The sequence below is a fragment of the Cololabis saira genome, chromosome 15, assembly GCF_033807715.1.
Source record: "Cololabis saira isolate AMF1-May2022 chromosome 15, fColSai1.1, whole genome shotgun sequence".
Classification (NCBI taxonomy): domain Eukaryota; kingdom Metazoa; phylum Chordata; class Actinopteri; order Beloniformes; family Belonidae; genus Cololabis; species Cololabis saira.
In genome coordinates this window covers 42,463,129-42,482,344 of record NC_084601.1, presented here as the reverse complement: position 1 = coordinate 42,482,344, position 19,216 = coordinate 42,463,129, and positions in this window count along the sequence as shown.

Below are 19,216 nucleotides of genomic sequence, written 5' to 3'. Positions count from 1 at the left end.
ATTCTTATTTTTATTCAGAACTATCCTTCTTTTATCACTACCTCAAACTGCTGCACCTTAAAATGTTAAAATGTTTATATGTATATAGTAATACCACATTTGTTTATTGTTTATTTTTTTTTACTACCAAAGAGCGAAATAACCGAATCAAATTCCTTGTTGGACAATGTTCGAACCTGGCCAATAAAGCTGATTCTGATTCTGATTCTGATTCAAGGGACGCCAGCTCTTCTATAATGTTCGTACACTTCTTAATGTGATTCTCTCTAAAGATTCTTCTCCACTCCCTGAAGTTGTTATCGCAATTGATGCTGAGAAAGCTTTTGATCATGTCGAATTTAACTATCTTTTTGCAACACTTCATAAATTCGGATTTGGACACAGGTTTATATCGTGGATTAGACTTCTTTACACTTCCCCTCAGGCCAGCATTCACACCAATGACAACTACTCCACTTATTTTACATTATCACGTGGCACGAGACAGGGCTGCCCTCTCTCCCCTTTGCTATTCGCTCTATCCGTCGAACCACTTTCAATTGCTTTAAGAACTCTTCCTCTATTTCGCGGAGTCTCTAGGTCCAATGTGGAACTTAAATTGTCACTTTATGCAGACGACCTCCTTTTATATGTATCTGACCCTTTAACCAGCATCGCACCAATATTATCTCTGTTGAAGAATTATGGATCCTTCTCCGGCTATAAGGTCAATCTTCACAAGTGTGAATGCTTCCCCATAAACTCCTCTGCTTTACAACTCAAACAATCTGATATCCCCTTTAAACTCAGCCCGTCGGGCTTTAGATACTTAGGGATTAATGTGACCCGCACTCTGCCCTCTCTTTTCACCGCTAATTTTTCCTCACTGGTAACTCGAGTGAAGGCGGACTTACAGAGGTGGAACTCCCTACCATTGTCACTGATAGGAAGAATTAACACAGTGAAAATGACTGTATTGCCTAAATTTCTTTTTTTGTTCCAATGCACTCCTTTATTTCTACCAAAATCTTTTTTTAAATCACTTGACCAAATTGTTTCCAACTTTTTATGAGCCGGTAAGACACCCAGAGTGAGGTATTCGCTTCTCCAAAAATTTAAATTTAATGGGGGTCTAGCACTACCAAACTTTATGCTTTACTATTGGTCAGCGCATATTCACAAACTAATTTATTGGCTTCAGTCTCCTGAGTTATTATGGTGCAGATTGGAGGCTCAGTCACTCTCTTCATCCTCTGTAACGGCCCTACGCTCCTCCTCTTTACCATTGAATCCCTCTAAGTTTACAAATAGCCCTGTGGTGCTTTCCTCCCTTAAGATTTGGTCACAGTTTAGGCGCCACTTTAAATTTGCTTCTCCATCCATCTATACACCTGTTACTAAGAATCATCTGTTCCCTCCATCACTAATAGACACCACTTTTATGATTTGGTACAACCGGGGCATTAAGCACTTCAGGGATCTATATAAGGATGGTATCTTTTCCACATTTTCAGATCTGAGGTCAAAGTTCAATTTGCCTGCCTCCCATTTGTTTCGCTACTTCCAGCTTCGACACTGTGCCTCTGCTCTGTTTCCATGCTTCCCTTCCCTTCCTGCGAACCAACCGTGGGATGATCTTCTAACTATGAAACTCAGTCAAAAGTCTCTAATATCTAAGATATATGCACTGTGTATGACATTTGATGATCATTCTGTAGATAAAGCTCGGGAGGGTTGGGGACGAGAGTTGGGCCTTGACTTCACAGGGGAGCTGTGGGATAAAGCTATCCGTAGCATACGATCTAGCACGCCTTGCGCTAGATTTGAACTTATTCAATTTAAGGTGCTGCATAGAGCCCACCTATCAAAATCCCGATTATCGGAAATATATCCGAATGTTGCAGACCTATGCGACAGATGCCAGGGTTCTCCCTGCAATTTAAGTCATATGTTTTTCTCCTGTCCTAGGTTACAGAAATTTTGGAGTGATTATTCTGTGATCATGTCTAAAGTTCTGGGTAAAAAAGTTGTTATGGCCCCTCTCTTAGCAATATTCGGACTCTCCATTGACTCCTCACATATCAGCCCCACACAGTCAGAAGTATTGGCTTTCACATCCCTTTTAGCAAGACGTCGTATCTTACTTCTATGGAAATCCCCCAAGTCCCCGTCTATTTCTATTTGGCTTAGTGATGTTATGTTTTTTCTTAAATTGGAGAAGGTGAGATACTCTGTAAAAGGCAACGCAGCTAAATTCGTTCGCAAATGGCAATCTTTCATTGACCACTTTACCGCGTTGAAGACTCTACCCACCGACTGACCCCCCCCTCCCTTAATTTTCTTTTCATCTCCTTAATTTGTTTTTTTATGTTTTATTTATTTCCAGTTAATGGGATATCACTTATGGGCATCTACATTCACCACTGCATTTGTTTTTTGTATGCACTTTTGCTCATACATTACTTTCCTCCTTTGATCATTTCTTGCTCATCTGTTTATTTATTATTTAACGCTACAGAGACTCTGTTCCTTAGTTAGGTTTTGTGTGTTTAAAAAAAAAAAAAAAAAAAAGGAGACAATGTATAATGCGTGTGTTTGACTACAGATTTCCATGTTTTCATTGTATGTTGTTTCCTATAAAAAGATCAATAAAAAAAAAATAAACTAAAGAACAGTGATAACTGAGTGTTTCAACTAAAAAATGATTTCCTGTGACTACAATGTCCACTCTCGCACTGAATCTCCCCTTTGATGACCATAAATCCAGAACAGGCAGATTAAAGTCTAGAGTCCAGAATAGGAGATTCACTGTTGACTCTCGTATTCCCCTGTCTGTGATCCTTCTTGTATCTAAACTTGATGTGATACAATTAAGGCACGGAAACCTTGTTTTCTTTTGTTTTGTTCTTGTAAACGTGAATCCATATTTGATTTAAATGTATTGATAGTTTTCAGTCCATGATAAAAGCTGTTTGACCCACATTTTTTTAATTAATTACTTTATTAATTTTGTAATTATTTTATCAAGTTCTTATGTTTGTTATTTGTGTTTTAGAACAAGCAGCTAGGCTGAGAGAACTGGGGTCCGTTTCACAAAGCAGGTTTAGTGACAACTCTGAGTCTGTTAACCCTGAAATGAGGGAAACTCTGAGTTTTCCGTTTCACAAAGGGAGGTAACTCCAACCAGAGAAAGAGAGGTAACTCTAGCCCGTTTCACAAAGAGAGGTAACTTAAGCTCTCGGTCAGTTACCGTAGTAACAGACTCTCTGAACCTAACCTGGTCACTAGCAGGTTAACCTCAATAAAGCCTGAGTTTCTCTCTGTCTCCTCCCTCAGTGGCGTCAATTCAGCCAATGGGTCTTTACGCAATACACATCTGTTTTCTGCACCACGGACAGCAAGAGCAGAGTTAGAGAGCAGAAAAAGCGTATCTGACAAACGCAATTTAACTCATTCGGTTCACTTTATTCTCTATGTCAGTGCAACAATATCACAGGGACATCCCAGTTTAACTTCAAACAGTTAAAGTTCCAAATGCAAAAAGGAGAGGGAGGGAGCAGAAGAGACAAAGAGAGAGAGAGTAAAAAATGTCAAATATTTCCCTTAAACAGATTTATAAGAGGGTAGGGTGATTTGATATCTTACCTTAAAATGAACTTGCATAATCAATCCATCAGTGGCTACAGCCTCGTTAATAACAGCCTCGTTAATATCTTCTGCTGCTGGGGCAACATTGGACCATCACTTGCCTTCTTTCTTTTCTTTTTGACCACAAGTGTTGGGAAAGATAATACCTAGTGAAATCCATCATGTTGTTCAAACTTACACATTGACACCTTTGCTGCAGCTGTTTTTTTTTTCCGAAATCTGCTCTCATACTCGCCATACGCACGTATTAACACTTCTAACTCCAGTGGCGTGAAGTATGTGGATCTTCAGATGCAAACTAATGTTTCCTCAAAGGGGTTTAGTAAATTGAAATGTTAAATAAAGTTTAAAAAAAAAAAAGAAAAAGTAGGTGGATCTTTTGTTGTCGCCGGTTGCCATGGTGAATCCTTGTATCAGGGCTCTATAGATACTGGCTTTTTATAGTTGTGGTGCACGCGCGTAACTCCAGGTGAAACTACTTAGAGTTGAGTAAATTAACTCTAATCTGCTGTTCTGGAACCGAAAACTCAGAGTTCCCGATCTCAGAGTAGATCAACTAAGAGTTCAGGATTAGACTCAGAGTTTGTTGAACCTGCTTTGTGAAACGGACCCCTGGAGGGATAAAAAACTGAGCTGAAGCAACAATACCATGGTACACGTTGTATATCTAGCACTGACACAAATAGTTTTTAAATTACGTATTAGCACCATGGAGGCACTAAAAGGTACTTATATATAATAACTTCATTCACATGCATTAATATTTTTTTCTTTCAAAACAATAAACTAACTGCTTTGAACCACTGATTTTCATTCATTAATTTTGCTGTGATTTTGTCAAACTGTTAATTCTGATGTTTTTAATGTTTTAGAGCAGGCAGCTGAACTGCTCACCATTAAAGCCAGAGCAGACACAACAGAAAACCATGTGAACGCTCTGACAAGAGAAGGAGAAGGTTTGTAATTTCCAGAATTAGATCAGTACTGATACAACTTGAACATCATTCTCTGTAATCTAACACTTGTGTTTCTCTCTCAGTGAAACGAGTAGCTTTCTCAGCATCTTTGCTCGCTTCTGGCTCAGAAACTATTGGACCATTTAACGCACTCACCAACCTGATCTTCAAAAACGTTGTTACAAATGTTGGAAATGCGTATAACCCAAACACAGGTACTCACATTTATGCATGAAAATTACATATTTTTACTATAACTTGTTGATTTAATTATTTTGGCTTGTTTAATCTATATTACTGTATAATCTCTATTAATATGTGCAGTAGAAATGTTCACAGCTCCAAATCTAGTGGTTTGGTTGTGACTTATCTCTAATATTCACATCACATTAAGGGAGCCCTGATCCCTTAATGCCAAACCAAAATTATTTATATTTTTTGTGACCCAAATCCTTTATCTTTTAACCCTAACCCACATGATCACAACTAGGAGTTAAGGAGAAAATTGGACTCTAGAAAACATGTTTTGGAGTGACTCGTGGAGTTGTGGTCTCTGGTAAGTAAGTCAGTGAACAGAAGCTCCGTTTGTGACATGTGTGACAAACTGACCTCTCCGCTACTCGTCACAAGAGAGCTGCAGAGTAAACTGAGCAGAGTACCCAAAACGTCAAAGAGTTGTTGGTAGAAACTGAGGAGAGAGAAGGACTTGAGGGGATTCTCAGGTTCGAGGAACAGTCTGCAGTACGCAGTCGTCTCCTTAGTCACTAGCAATGTCTTATAACTTGGAGAGTTTTCACCACTGCTGCACATAACCATGCGTGACGGTGGTAAAGCCATTTCTTTTGTCTTTACTATATGCTTCATTTATGAAATGTCAGGATGAATTGGGACTTAAACTGATCACATACCTGGGGGATGGAGGGGGTGGGGGAGGGGGGATTCTAGGGGGCCATGATTGATATTTTAAATGTCTGTAACAAATGACGTGTCACTAATCGTGTTAGTCACCTCTTTCCCGGATTCTCAATGCATTTATGGTCCCTGTCTTTCCCCTATCCTACTATAAAAAGCCACATAAAGTATTTGCAATAAAGTAAGCAGTCAGGAAATGGGTAGAGATATGGAGGAAGATATGGTGCCTGCACACCCCACTGAGCTATGAATTTACACTTTTATAATTCATTCCGAGTTAATTTTACGCAGTATTTGTTACTCCAGAGTGATTGTTTCGAAGATTTGAGATTTTTGAAAATTACATAAATGAGCCCCTATGTGTATACATTACCATAGTAACCATTAGGGGTGTAACAATATTTAGTGCCAGGAAATTTCGCGATACAAAAACGTCACAATACGTGTCGTGGAGGTGACAAACTGTAGTGCGATATTTGGTTATTAATATTAATCTATGGTGTTGACTAGTAACGCGCATCCGACCGCACCTCGACCCGCAGACCAAAATCTTCCTCCGCTCAGAAGAAAGTTTTGCGGTCCCGATCACGGGACTCTTGGGGGGTTTTGAGCTCTGAACTTTTAAGTCTGGTGTAGAGTTAAGCCTTACCTTCCATCCATCCATTCATCCATCCATCCATCCATCCATCCATCCATCCATCCATCCATCCATCCATCCATCCATCCATCCATCCGTCCATCGTCCGCCGCTTATCCGTTCCTGGGTCGCGGGGGCAGCAGCCTCAGCAGGGATGCCCAGACTTCCTTCACCCCACTTCCTCTAGCTCTTCCGCAAATTCCCATGAACCCTCGAGCACCCTGCGGAGGGTATATAGCTGGTCCAGTGTTTCGCGACCGGGACGAAAACCGCATTGTTTCTCCTGAATCCGAGGTTCAACTATCGGCCATAATCTCCTCTCCAGTACTTTGGCGTAGACTTTCCCGGGGAGGCTGAGAAGTGTGATCCCCCTATAGTTGGAACACACTCTCCCGTCCCCCTTTTTAAACAGAGGGACCACCACCCCGGTTTGCCACTCCAGTGGTACTGTCCCCTTCCTCCATGCAATGCCGCAGAGGCGTGTCAACCAAGACAGCCCTACGACATCCAGAGACTTGAGGTACTCAGGGCGAATCTCATCCACCCCCGGTGCCACTGAGGAGCTTACGAACTACCTCAGTGACCTCGGCTTGGGTGATGGATGAGCTCGCCCCAGAGTCCCCACTCTCTTCTTCCTCAGTGGAAGGCATGTCAGTCGGGTTGAGGAGATCCTCGAAGTATTCCTTCCACCGTCCGACGATGTCCCCAGTCGAGGTCAACAGCTCCCAACCCACACCGTAAACGGTGCCGGCAGAGTACTGCTTCCCCCTTCTGAGGTGCCCAACGGTCCTCCAGAATTTCCTCGAGGCCGACCAAAAGTCTTCCTTCATGGCCTCTCCGAACTCCCACGGTAACGCTTTTCACTGAGAAAAGTAATGCGTGTCATCGCAGGATGGAGACGCACATTTTGATGTATAACACACCTGGGTGCACGTTATGGTTCGGGCCGTATTAACTGCTGAAGGAATGGCATAAATTGCGGCAAAATTACACGATGAATTAATAATGGCCGACTTCCTGTTGGGTTTGGGCCATGGCCCCAAGAGACTTTTCTTTAAGTTGAGACATGATACAGGTGTGTACCGATTTTCGTGGATGTACGTCAAACCGTATTGTGGGGCTTGAGGCACCAACCGTTTTCTGTATGGACCAATCAGATGAAGGATGGCCGCGCTTTTTGGCGTCTGTCGTCGCCACGGTAACGCTCTTCACTGAGAAAAGTAATGCGCGTCGTCGCAGGATGGAGATGCACATTTTGATGTATAACACACCTGGGTGCACGTTACGGTTCGGGCCATGAAGCGGCCAAAGGAATGGCATAAATTGCGCCAAAATTACACGATTAATTCAAAATGGCCGACTTCCTGTTTGGTTTCGGCCATGGCACCAAGAGACTTTGACATGATACAGGTGTGTACCGATTTTCGTGCATGTACGTCAAACCGTATTGTGGGGCTTGAGGCACAAAGTTTTCTAGGGGGCGCTGTTGAGCCGTTAGGCCACGCCCATTAATGCAAACCATTAAATATCACATTTTTCACCAGGCCTGGCTTGGCGCAAAATTTGGTGACTTTTGGGGCACGTTTAGGGGGGAAAAGGGCCCTTCTTTCATCGGAAAAATAAAGAAGAAAGAAAGAAGAATTCCTACAGATACAATAGGGCCTTCGTACTAAGTGCTCGGGCCCTAATAATGGTTCAGGAGGATGAGATACTACCCTGCTTAAATAACAGATGTGATTTGCAATCTGAACGTAACATTGTATAATTATTGTGCAAATCACATATGTTGTTGTGGGATTGGGTTGTGTTAATATAAAGGTGGCTGTTAATTCTTGATCTTTATATTGGACTTAAAAACAACTGTAAATGCTCCACAGGGCTTTTCACAGCACCGGTGAGAGGAGCCTACCACTTTGAGTTCTACATTGGTGCACATGGACATGCTTCAGATCCTACTGGTGCTGTGCTGGTCAAGAATGGAGACCATGTTTTTATAGCTTATGAACATCAGACTTCAGGGTTTTCTAGTTCTTCTAATGGTGCAACTTTGCTATTAGAAGTTGGAGATGTTGTGTTTATGCGCCAGTGGAAAAACAACAGGATTTATGACAATCAGAATCACCACACAACCTTCAGTGGTAATCTACTTTTCATCATGTGATCAGTAACAGTTTCTTATTTTCCTTTTCACTCAGTGAACGTCATGTAGTTCTATACGAGAAATCAGTATAGTCACTAAATATTTTGACCCAAACACACTCTTACTATCATAAAAAGTGTTTTTACTTTCAGAAATTTCTGCATTTCCATAACTGTACACTATAAAATACAGTGATGAAATGTTCTAGGAAGATGTTCCTATGATATTGATTTAGAGAAGTGGAGAAATGTATAGAAACATGTTAGAAGTTACCAAGGCTTGTTGATTGTTCTATCTCACAATGTTAGATACCCTTCCTGTATCCAGATCAGCTTTAGAAGCCACTAACATGGACCACAGTGTCCACTGACCTGTACCTGGTGTACCGAATGAAATCACGTGGCCTGTGAGCTGTTACATACATGTGCTTGATGTACAAGATGTGGTTTAAATATACACTTAAATTTTGTTTAGGGGAAATTAAAGAGGGAAACTGACCACCTACGATCAATGAGGTTATTTTTTAAATCGACTGATTTAATATGTTCAAATGTCAACATTGTTGTTTCAAATTAAAGCTTTAAGTTCTGTTCATATTAATCATGCAATACCAATATTTGACATACAACAGATCACTGAAGCTGAAGTAGTTAATGTCATCAGCTCACTAAATAACTCCAAGGCCAAGGACATCCATGGACTTGATACCATCTTTTTAAAAGAACATAAAGATTCACTCGCCTATCCAATCACACACTTAAAGGAGCTTGAGGCTCCTTTTAAGAAATGAGACTCTCTAGCGCCACCCTTCACCACCACGGCCGTTGGGGGTACTGCAGCCAACAGTGAAGCCGGCACGGGAGAACGGGGAGAACGAGCATGCAGCGTCATGTGACGTCACATCCACAGGACAGCGCGGGAAATTCGGGACCGAATTGCAGCACATTTTGCAGCAACAGCCTGTTCAAGGCAACGGAGAGATACGCTAGAGGAAACATTCTTTTGGGTTTGGAACGCTTCATCTGACATTATTACTAGAAAACTTAAAATGTATACGGATTTTTTTCATAAATCCTGCCACAATCCGGCCTCAAGCTCCTTTAATTAACACATCCATACAACACTCAGTTGTTCCATCCGCCTGGAAGCTGGCCATAGTCAATCCCATCTTCAAATCTGGAAGCAGGACAGATATGAATAACTACAGGCCGATTAACATCCTTCCAGCCACCTCAAAAATAATGGAAAAATAGATACTGACACAGCTCACTGAACACTTGAACCTTGGCCATACTCCGTTGCACCCCGCCCAATTTGGCTTCCGGGCACATCACTCGACAGAATCAGCTATAAATCTGTTAGTAGAAAAAACTAAAAATGACCTGGATAAGTCAGCATGTGTTGGTGCAGTATTCCTGGACCTGAAAAGGGCATTTGATACAGTGGATCATCCAGTGCTTTTACAGTTTTTCACAATTGTTTAAACACATTTATTGGAACATCAGACACAATGTGCACAACCTGAAACTCATGTTTCAGGTGGCTGAACCAATCCTGCTGAACTCCAAGCACATTTACTGCTCTAGACTCAAATTCCCATTCCATACCACACATTTCTCACAACACTACACACAATTCCCAATATCCTGCACACTTTTCCTGAATTCCCTCTCTTGCTGATCACACAGAACACACAGTCAATCACATTTCTAAACTCCAAAGGCTGTTGTGCAATATGCAATCAGCAATTTGCCACTGTTACAACCAAAAACGTAATAACGGCCAATAACGTAATAACTGCCAATAACGTAATAATTTTGGCCATTTCAAATGTAATAAAGCCAATAGTGTAATAATGTGCCAATAATGTAATAAAACTTTTGAGCCAATAACGTAATAACTTTTTGCCGATAATGTAATAAGGCATTACATTATTGGCTGGTTATTACGTTATTGGCCTGGTATTAAAAAAAACCTTTCAAAATGTAATAACTGGTGCTGATAATGTAATAACACATAAATATGACAGCAGCTCTTGGAAATAAAGTTTTTTTTTGCAGTTTTTGGGCAGTTAGTGCATTATTATTTATTTCCAATCCCAAAATCTGAACTGCAGTGTACAATACACAGGATAGAACATGAACAATCAAAATTAAATCAAAACTGTTCCTTCTCAAATGAAAAGTAGCTTTCACTCATATTCACAAAATATGGAGCAATACAAACATCTATACAGCTGCTTTATCATTACCGTAAAATAACAAAAAAACAACAACAACAACTTTGAAACGTCACTTTAGCCAACATGGGGCCTGTAAGCTCAATGTGTTGATGTAGTTTTTAATTTTCAAACATGAAAAACAAAGTTAGACATCTGAACCCTGCAAAGCATTAATTTTAGATCTCCAACAGCTGGTTTCAGTAGTGATCTATTTGTTGACTGGTTAACAGAAGTGTGTTACAAGCGTCCTGAGGCGTCTCTGTCTTCTTCTTCTTGTTTTTATTATTGTTTATTTCCAATCAAAAAATCTGAACTGCAATATATAATATACATACAGCAAAAACATGAACAAAAAAAAAAAAACTGTTCCTCCCCAAATGAAAAGTAGCTTTCGCTCATTTACAAATGTGAAAAAGAAACTTAAAATAGTTGACAAAGGAGGAATCATAACAGACAACTGGCATTACTTCTTCCAGTATATGTCTTTGATTTTGTACTGCCCGAAAGTCAGATGAGTAAGGACTATCCAGGCTTTCATCCATCGGCTGTCCTTGCTAAACAACTCCTTTATTCTTGTGCTCAGACCACTGTTGCGTCCAGCAGCCTGTACAGCTTCATAACTGCTGCACCTTAAATGTTTATAATTTTGTACATAGAAATTCCACTTTTGTCTATTGTTCATTTGTTTATTTAACACCTTAACACCATAGAGAGCAAAACTACCGGAGTCAAATTCCTTGTTGGACATTGTTCGAACCTGGCCAATAAAGCTGATTCTGATTGTGATTCTGATTCTGATAACACTAATAGAACAGTCATCTTCTTTCTCTAGTTCTAGGCTCTCCTCAAGTGTTTCTCTGATATAGAGGTTGGGATGAAATGGTGCCGATAGTGCCTGGAATAAGTGTGAGACCCGATTAAATGTCCCCAGCATGGACATATCTTGAATTAAAGCAAATTCAATAATTCTTGATAGAATCTCTGGAGGCAGGTATTGGCCTACCAGCTCATTTCCAGCACCCTCAATGTCATTGTCAACCAAAGGGTTAGCCATAGACTGTTGATCAGAATTAGCTTCAGTTTGAAACAGAAAGCCAGGTTCATCAGCTATACAAGCAGGTTCATCAGATATAGAGGGGGGGTCGGGATTGTTACAACCAATAGTGTAATAATGTGCCAATAATGTAATAAAACTTTTTTTTTATTACATTATTGGCACATTATTACACTATTGGCTTTATTACATTTGAAATGGCCAAAATTATTACATTATTGGCAGTTATTACGTTATTGGCCGTTATTACGTTTTTGGTTGTAACATGCCACTGAATTCATATTCATTGATGAAGCGGGTTCAACCTTGTAAAAAGAAGGCGCAGAGGGAGGAATATCATCGGCCAGCGTGCCGTCACAGAGGTCCATGGCCAACCTGGAGGGAACATAACAATGTGTGCTGCCATCAATTTGATTGATTTGATTTGATATGTTTATTTGGTCACGTTATAGAAGTCAGTAGTCAATACAAAGTAAATACATAAGAAAAATAAATAAATGTTGCTCAATCACCACGGCGTCCTCCATCACCGCCACCCTTGGCCCCTACGACACTGCACTTCTTCTAGCATTCCTACTCATACTGTAAAATATTACGTATTTGTTGTTACAGTAAAGAATTGTGTGTTGTTTTCTATTTGAGTAGCCTATACATAAGAATACTATATGGTGATATATTACATCCAACAGCTGAAGGTGTAACACTGAACATACAAATGCATGATTCTACTGAGCATTCATATAGTGTTTTCCATTCATACTATAGTGTCTTCCATTCTGCACATCAGTGTTCAGTGGGTGCTTAGAAATGTCTACTCAAATGATGTATGTGTTTGGCATTTGAGAAGGAAATACCATTTAGTGAACAGTTAACACTGTTTTGAAGGGAAAGTGTGCTTTTGCACGAGAAGTGTAGGATTTTGCATTTTGTGTGTGAGTTTTTTAATTTGGGTTTAGAGTTTTGAGAAAGTGAGGTAGTCTATCAGGAAATGTGTTTAAACAATTGTGAAAAACTGTAAACAGACATCTATTTCTGAAGCTGAATGGTGAAATCCATCCATATTGATTTTAAACCTGCAACCTTGCACTCTTCCAACTGATCCATCACAATCACACTGCACCCTCTACTGGACATAAACTGGAATTACAGTAGAAAAAAAAACATCCTTGCAGTTAATTTACTATAATAAAAAGAGAAAAGGAAAAAAAAACCACGTACATAAAAAACAAAAAAACACAAGTATTACATGGACTGTCCGTACAATTACTTACCACCATAACAAGACATATTGTCTGTAAAACACAAGTTAATGGGTGTTAATCCACACATTTCAACTGGGTGTCCAGCTTTTATTTGATTTTATTTCATCTTTTTGTAATCATATGTTCATCATTTAAGTTATTATCTTATCAAAATGTTTGCACTTTATAAAGCAAATTGTGATTTTATCTGTGAAAAATTTTATTACAATACAGTTTTTCTCTATTGCTTAAAAACATTTCACGATACTGCCCTCACTTTTCACAAAACTCTAAACACAAAACACTTTTCTAAAGCTACGTACACTAAACCTCACAGTTTCTTTTCAAAAACAACCCATCACACCAAAACAGTTGCTCACATGCTCAAAAACCAACCCATCACACCAAAACAGATGCTCACATGCTCAAAAGCAAACCCATCACACCAAAACAGTTGCTCATATGCTCAAAAGCAAACTCTGACACCAAAATACCACTCAAGGCTTGCAGAAATGTAAACACTACTGAGCATCATTAACCACATTACCAAAAAAAATGAAAACACAATTTTCAGTGTGAGACTGTTCTTTTTACAGTTTCACAACTGCCAGGATGCATTTGAGCAACCCTTATTTATTCTCAAATATGTTTTGGGCATTACAGTTTTTTCTGAATCCTTAAGTACATTTTTTGCAACATTGGCTATTTTTGCTAAACTCTACACACAAATGAGAAAACCTTTCACCAAATTATCAAAACTTTATAGTTCTCTTGTAAAAGCAAACACAGCTTGATTAACTCTACACACCTTAGTAAAAATGGTGTTTTCATATCAGACAGTAAACACATGCCATCATTTACTAAGCACATAATGTGCCAACTACACACTGATGGTATGAATACAAAACACATCTGGCTTTTTTCTTTTTCTGTGCACAAGGTGGCTAGGTCAGTTTGAGGTCATACTTTTGTCATAGTTCTGTAAACACACAGGGATCCAAACTTCAAGTATTGGTGTTTACTGTATTACAGTACGTTTGGAAATTGACACAGTGTGTTGTATGTTGACACCGAAATCATGGGGCGTCATCACGTCAGGCTGGGTCGGGCCACAGGACCTCATCAACGTCACAGGCAATATTGTCCATAGCCAAACAACGTGGGAAGAATGCCCTGGCATGCCGCACCCAGCCTTGGAACACCTCCACAGCCACATCATCACAGGCCAGGTCCATAGCCCTGAGAAGGTTCATTCTGGTGTAAGGTTGGCGGTCATAGACCTTCCACCGCCATGATGAGAAGAACTCCTCTATTGGGTTTAGGAACGGAGAGTAGGGTGGCAGACACACATCCTTCTCCTCTCCCTCCTTGGCCTGCTCCTCTTTGGACTGCTTCTTGTCCTCTTTGGCCCACTCCTCGGCCCGCTCCTCTCCCTCCTCGACCTGCTCCTCTCCCTCCTCGACCTGCTCCTCTCCCTCCTTGACCTGCTCCTCTCCCTCCTCTGACACGAACTCCTCTTCTTCTGTCTTGATCATCCATTTTTGTTTTTGAGCCTTCAGCTAACTGCACTGACTTATATAGGTGTGGTCACATCATTTGCAATAGGTGTTTTCAATTATGAGTAGTTGTGTTTACTGATTGAAACCAGGTATGTTCATTGTGTTCAAGTTTTGCTGATTGTGGGTAGCATTTTGCATCACATGAGCTTCACAATGCATATTGGAGCAGAGTTATATGCAAAATGTGTTTTAGCATGGTAAAATGTGTTTAGAGTTTTGAGAAAAAGGGGAAGGGTTTTGTGAACAGTGTCTACAGGTGAATTGTGTTTGTGGTTGTGGCAAAAGGGGGGTAGTTTTACTAAATGTGTTTAGGCAACTGGTCATTTGGTTTAGAGTACTGGGTTTTGTGTTTTGGCAATAGAGAAAAACTGTAAAGTTTACTTCCTGTTTCCAGGTCACTGATGCTACTAAACGGTAAACGGTTATTCCGGGTTTGTGTTTGTTTGACATGGAACGTTCCCATGATGCATTCCTTTTTATAAAATTGTTAAATCTATGAACTTTTGGAATATAAACACATTTCAAACACTAACACCGTTCTTATATAACGTACAACAATGAGTGTGTATATAAATGGAGCCTAGAATGATCAAAGAGAGCAACATCTCATGCCAGTGTCCAGCTGGGGGAAGAACGCGCCACCATGAGAAGTATTTCCTGCCATAAACACACCATAAATACCACTGGGAGTTATTAGTTATGTTGTGGGTGGAAGGTTCTGAACGTGGTCAGTTGTCCAGTTTAATCTCAGTGCAGTGACCAGCCGAGGATAGCGTAGAAATGATAGCATAGCAAGACACATAGCAGCTAAAAAGAGGAAAAAAGAGATGCACGTTGTTGCATGTCAGTGTTTGACATTTCCCCCAGTTTGTGTTTCTGTTTTGTCCCGCCTGTCTTCCATCTGCCCTGATTGTTCACACCTGTGTCTCGTTACCCCCTTGTGAATATCTGGTATTGTCATTCCCTTGCTCCTTGTGGTTCCGTACTGTTTCCTTCCTCCATGTGTCCTGCCAAGTTTTCGGGTTTTGCTCTACTGTTTTTTGTTAATCTTGCTCTGCAGCGTTTTTGGTTCTTGCCTTTTCTTAAATAAACCCTGTTTTTTCTGAACTCCTGCCTCTCGCTCTCCTGCATTTGGGTCCTCAACCATACCAGCCTGACAGAACGGAACCACCAGTATGGACCCAGCGGGAGAGAGTTTTGCCTTCTGGGACATCGTGTACCGGGAGGCGGAACTCTCTATTCCTGGTTGGCGGCACCCGGAGGAGCTGGAATCCCCGGACGAGCTGGAATCCCCCTTCTGGGGAACACGCCTGGCTCGGGGAGGGCCCAGGAGCATTCAGGCTCTGGAGCGATGCCGGCGACGGCGTCAGCGCCAGCCCCAGCTAGCCCCTGCTCCCAGACCCCCCGCAGCCAGTGCCCCGGACCCGGGTTCCCCATCAGCCAGCGCCTCATATCCTGTGTTCCCCGCCAAGTCAAAGTTCCCCGCCAAGTCGTCAAAGTTCCCCACCAAGGTCTGCCCGGCCTCGTGGGCGACCCCCGGAGCTGTCTCGCCGGTCTGCCCGGTCCCGAGGACGGCCCCCAGAACTTTGGCCATCTGTTGCCTTTTTTTTTTTTTTGAAATAAACCCTTTTTGCTGAACTCCTGCCACTCGCTCTCCTGCATCTGGGTCCTCAACCAACCACTCCGTGACATTCTGCACAACTTTAAGGCCTTAACAGCAGACAGAAGGAATAAAATGAAATTCAAACTGCACCGCATGATCTATGAGGAAACCTGCCAACAGGCAAAAGAGCAGCAGGGCTAATGTTTTGTTTATAAAAATTGTTCTCCCATGTTGTTTTTTCAGGAAGTTCATGAATGTTAAAATAGTTCTATGTTCAACACTTAATGCTTCCTTTTTTCATGGATGAACTGAATGATTAAAGCAGCACAACGTAACGTTCAGCTTTTGTTGAGTTTGGCGGCTCCTTTGGACAAAAGCGGTAGTGCTTTACCAGAAAGAACACTACATTTCCCATGAGCACCAGCGCGTACTGCCGGAAAACTCCTGTCCCCGTTGCATGCATTTGTTTTGAGAGAAGACGGGACGGACTTTCAAAACTATTTTTCTGTTTCACCAAGTGAACAGACAGAACGCAAAAAACAAGATGTTAAACTGCTGGAAAGGAACTGGAATTTACCGGGATAGAATAGACTTTATTGTCATTGTGCTCAGGTTACAACGAGATTGGTTGGGATGTTCCCACCAAAGTGCAAAGGAAGCAAAAATAAGAGGAATAAATAAGTATGAAAAGCACAGAATAAAAACATAAAAGCAATACAAACAATGTCTGGATAAAGTGCAACAAACTGTGACCTAGACATCACTCCCACATCATTCAGAAAAAAATACACCTGTTCTGTTTTGTTCTGTTTTGTTGTGTATTATTTAACAGTCTGATAGCACAGGGGTATTTTTGAGTCTGTTTGTCCGCTGCTTCAGGACTCTGTACCTCCTGCCAGAGGGCAGCAGGTCAAAAAGACTGTGCCCGGGATGAGATGGGTCCTGCAAAATCATTTTTGCCCTTTTCAGCCCCTGAGAGTCTGCATTGTCATTTAGGGAGGGCAGGAGGCGGCCGACGATCTTCTGGGCCGCTTTTATGACCCCCTGCAGAGCTGTCTTGTCCTTCATAGTGAGGCCGGCATACCACACTGTGATGACAAAAGTCAGCACACTCTTCACTGTCGACCGGTAGAAGCACCGCATGAGCTCGGGCTGCACGTTGCACTTCCTGAGCAATCTCAGGAAATGCAGTCTGTGCTGGGCTTTGCTGACCACCGCTGCTGTGTTGGTGTGCCATGCCAGGTCATCAGACACATGGACTCCCAGGAACCAGAAGGAGGAAACTCTGTCCACACACACCCCATTGATCTGCAGCGGGACGTGGTCAGCTCTCTTCTTCCTCCAGTCCATCACCATCTCCTTGGTTTTGCTAGTGTTCAGCAAGAGGTTGTTCGCTGAACACCAGGTCACCAGGTCACCAGTCTCTGGACCTCCTCCCTGTACGCTGTCTCGTCACCACCAGAGATGAGACCCACCACTGTTGTGTCATCGGCGAACTTGACAATGACGTTGGAGTGGTGGAGGGGGGCACAATCGTGTGTGTACAAAGTGAACAGGAAGGGGCTGAGCATGCAGCCCTGGGGAGAGTCAGTGCTGAGTGTTCGAGCGGGTGAAATGGAGATTTAATTCCTCGGCCAGTGAGGCGTCTGCACTAGCAGCCTCAGATATCCTGCTCTTGTAGTTGGTCAGATGTTGTAAGCCCTGCCACACTTGCCTTTGGTTGCCGTCCGCCAGATGGTTTCCCACCTTCCTCTTATAGTCCCTTTTGGCTGCCTTAATACCCCTCTTTAGGTTTGCTCTGGCTGCCCTGTAGGCATCCTGGTCACCAGTTTTAAAGGCAGAATTTCGGGCCCTCAGCAGGGACCGCACTTCTGCTGTCATCCAGGGTTTCTGGTTGTGAAACACACTGATCTGTTTATTCACTGTGACGTTGTCAATGCAGGTCTTAATAAAAACAAAACAGTTTCAGTGTATTCATTTAATACGTCGTTAGTAGCTCCAGCTCGTCCATCTTGTTGACAACAGATCTGGCGTTGATCAAAATAATGCTAGGGAGCGCCGGTCTGAAGGGTTGCTTCCGTAGCCTGGCTAGTATGCCCGCTCTGCAGCCACGCTTCTGCCTCCGCTCCCTACGCTGTCGGCGCCGCCTCTTCGGTGGGACAATAATCCATGGAGAGCCCGGTGGTCTCGCTATGTCCGGCGGTATGTGGTGAGATTGAAACCCACTTGTGATGTTGATGCGACACGCTAACCCGATGCTTTGCAACTCCGCACGGGTATATCTGAGTCCATATGTTGTATCACACACACATACATGCCCACAGATCCACACATACAAAATGCAGATCCACACATACAAAATGCAGATCCACGCATACAAAGTGCACTGAGGTCGGGAGCTCCGAGCCGCCGCGTCCATGCGCGCCGCCATCCTAAAGCCATACTGAACACTAACTAGAGGTTTACTAAACACTAACTAGAAACTTTACTAAACACTAACTAGAGGTTTACTAAACACTAACTAGAGGTTTACTAAACACTAACTAGAGTTTTACTAAACACTAACTATAGCCTGGTTCCCAATGCGGGGCCAGCGCGCCGCATCCCCGGGGCAGATCCGGCTGAAATGCCGGTGGTCTTTCCCCGGGAGCCTCTGCTACCAGTCCCGGGTCAGAGCCCCGTCATTCCCCGGCGGGTTGGACCGGGATCCGCCGCTCAGAACCTCCGGTTAGGAACCCCGGATCCTCCGCTGTGGGGATGCGGGGCGACGACGCAGCGATCTCGGGCTAAATTTTCCTGCTTCCCGGCTGCTTTGGGAGCTGGGATTTCTGGACTCCGTCCCAGGTCGGATCAGCTTCACCCTCCGAGATTTTCAGCGATATCTGTCGGTTACAAACCCCGGTACCGGATCCCCGACATGCGTGTGTGTGTGTTTCGCGGCACGAAAGACGGGACCCGCGCCGGGGAGAGATGGGACCAGCGCGGTGGAGATCCACACAACGGGTATGAAAAGTCGTCATTTATTGTTGTGCTTGCCTGCCACTCTGATGGACAGAAACGCCTATGGTGATTTTTAAAAGAAAAACTTTGCAGAAGACGTTTCCAGCCGGAGTCATTATAAAGGCGAATGAAAAGGGGCTGCTGGATGAAGGGATGATGATCAAGTGGCTGAGACAGGTCTATGTGCGGCGACCCTGTGTTTTTTTTTCACACATCATGCGAGGGTTAACGTGTCTGCTGGGACTGTTGTTCGGGCTTTTGCAAAA